General features: G+C 38.7%; 1 protein-coding gene across 2 annotated transcripts in view; it reads left to right on the top strand.

Annotated features, from left to right (window-relative positions):
* Positions 1-2434, top strand: part of TTC29 (tetratricopeptide repeat domain 29) — a 265274-nt gene that overhangs the window by 55207 nt on the left and 207633 nt on the right. The window lies entirely within an intron of this gene.

The following is a 2434-nucleotide window of genomic DNA, read 5'->3' as shown; positions in this document are numbered from 1 at the left end:
CATCCCTCAGGCCACATGCTGCATCGTTTCGATTTTTTTTTCTTTCATGACAGCCCTCTTTGTTCATTTTAACTTGATTTCTCATGTATGAATATGTCTGGAAAAAAGGAAAGATATACTTTATAATTCTGGTGCCCCACGTCGTATGTATATATTTATTTATTTACACACACGCGCACACACACACACACACACACACACACGCACACACACGCACACATCAGATATCACCACATCATGATTTTATAATAATTTCTGAAAGTGATACTTATTTAAAAGTAACTTCATGCTTAATAATGTTATTTTAAGACAAGTCCGAGTCTAAAACAACAAAATTGTTAGAAAGAGACTTTGTATGGTGGTAGATCAAGGATTGCAAATAGGAATTTAAGAATTAAAATTCTTTATGTCAGGATAGCGTGTAGATAATATACAAAGAAAATATAGAGGAAGATGAAACTATTTTATAATAATAATGCTATTTCTTCCCTCAAAAAAACTATCTCATTGTCCACAAAATTTTGACTTGGGGGAAAAGCAATTAAGTTAAGAAAGTATTTATTTTGTGGCTAGGACTGCATAGGACTTTGAAAAAGAAAAGAAAAAAAAAGATTTTTGTGCTTCAGGAAGTTGCAGTTAATGCGATTGTAACTAAAACGTGCTAGGTGCCATATTGTGTCATAGATACAGGGAATGCCAGAAAAACTCAGAGACGTGAGATTCATGCAGACATTAAGGAAGGCACGATTAAATGAGGAGGTACTGTCAAGAGGACTTGGAAGGTGGATGGGATTTAGGCAGGTAAAGAAATAGGAATATATTCTGCTAGATGGAATAAAGCATAATTAAAGGGAGTGATAGGAGGAATAACCAACATCAAGTGAAAAGTGTATTTCTGAGTAGTGATGGAAAACTACAGTGGGAGGCCAAAATAGGGACACACCAGCATTCAGACTTTCAACGCAAGCGTCTATACATTCAGGACAAGGAAAAGAGAGAGATATAAGTCTGTGATGCAAACTCTAGGAAGGAAAAGAGGAAGGAAGAATGGTTAGGAAGTTGCTACACTTACTTTAACTCAGAGGGAACAATTGAAAAGTGCTGTATTTAAGAGAACATATTTAAGTGTTCCATTTCAGTACAGTTTATAATATTCCAGAGCAGGAGATTTGCTAGCTATATTAAGCAACACCCATGCAACAGAGTTCTGTGCAGTCATGGAATTACTGATCGCAGCAAAATCCATTCCTTCATTCAACAAATACTGATAAAGAACCTAGTGCCAGGGGATAAAAGAGTGAACAAGACAAAGTCCCTACCCTCACAGAGCTTACATTCTTCTGGGAAATCCTTAGTGATTAACAGCTATATAATATAGTGTTAAGTGCTGTGATAAATAATAAGCCAGAGGAAGGGGATAAGCAATGGTTATTACTTTGCATAAGGAACTCACCAGTTAGAAAGTGAGACATCGTTGAAATGTGGAGTGAAGCTTGTGAAAATCTGAAGAAAGGGGTTCCAGAGGGAAGATGCCTTACCTGCAAAAAACTCTGAGGCAAGTGCATGCTGAGCATGCCCAAGGACCAGCAAGGCCAGTGAGTGGAGCTCAGTGAGTGAAAGGTGGGAAGTGGAAGAAGCTGAAGTTAGGGAGGCTTGGCATAGACCACAACAGGGCTTGCGGGCCAAGGTGAGGACTTGGGATTTTATTCCAAATTATATACGAACCCCCAAATATGTATCAATTTGAGAAAATGCTCATGATGCATTAAGTGGAAAAATAAGATATAAAACACGATGTAAAATATAATTACATTATGTCTATATCATACACAAGCACGTTAATAGAGGTGGTTTCTGAGTGTGAGGACCACAGGTGATGAAGGAAGTATGCACTTAAGAGAGATGACTTACTACAATCTGCGAAGCAATTTCAAAGTTAAAAATTTAGCCTATTCAGTAATGGGAAGCTGTCAGGGGAGGGGGAGGTGGGATTGGCAGTTGAGGGAAACTACTAGGGGAGGGAGGGGCATATCTCATCAACAAGGGTGCCTGCATAATCAATGTTTGTATACCTAATCCTGAATTGTACCCCACATCTTTATAATAATAATAATAATACATTTAACCTATTGTTAAAAGTAGAGTTTTGGTTTTCTTTTCTTTTCTTTTCTTTTTTTTAGTTGAAGTCTCACTCTTGTTGGCCAGGCTGGAGTACAGTGGCACACTCACGGTCACTGCAGCCTCAGCCTGTTTGATTTAGGCGATCCTTCCGCCTAAGCCTTCCAAGTAGCTGAAACTACAGACCCACAGATGCATGCCACCACGCCCAGCTAGATTTGTTTGTTTGTTTGTTTTTATGATTTATTGTAGAGATGAGGTCTCACCAAGTTGCCCATGCTGGTCTCGAACCCCTGGGCTCAGGTAATCCTCTGGC

The sequence above is a fragment of the Carlito syrichta genome, unplaced genomic scaffold, assembly GCF_000164805.1.
Source record: "Carlito syrichta isolate Samal-C Ts95f unplaced genomic scaffold, Tarsius_syrichta-2.0.1 Scaffold308977, whole genome shotgun sequence".
Classification (NCBI taxonomy): Eukaryota; Metazoa; Chordata; class Mammalia; order Primates; family Tarsiidae; genus Carlito; species Carlito syrichta.
Note: the sequence above shows the minus strand (reverse complement) of the source record. Positions and strands in the feature narration are given on the sequence as shown.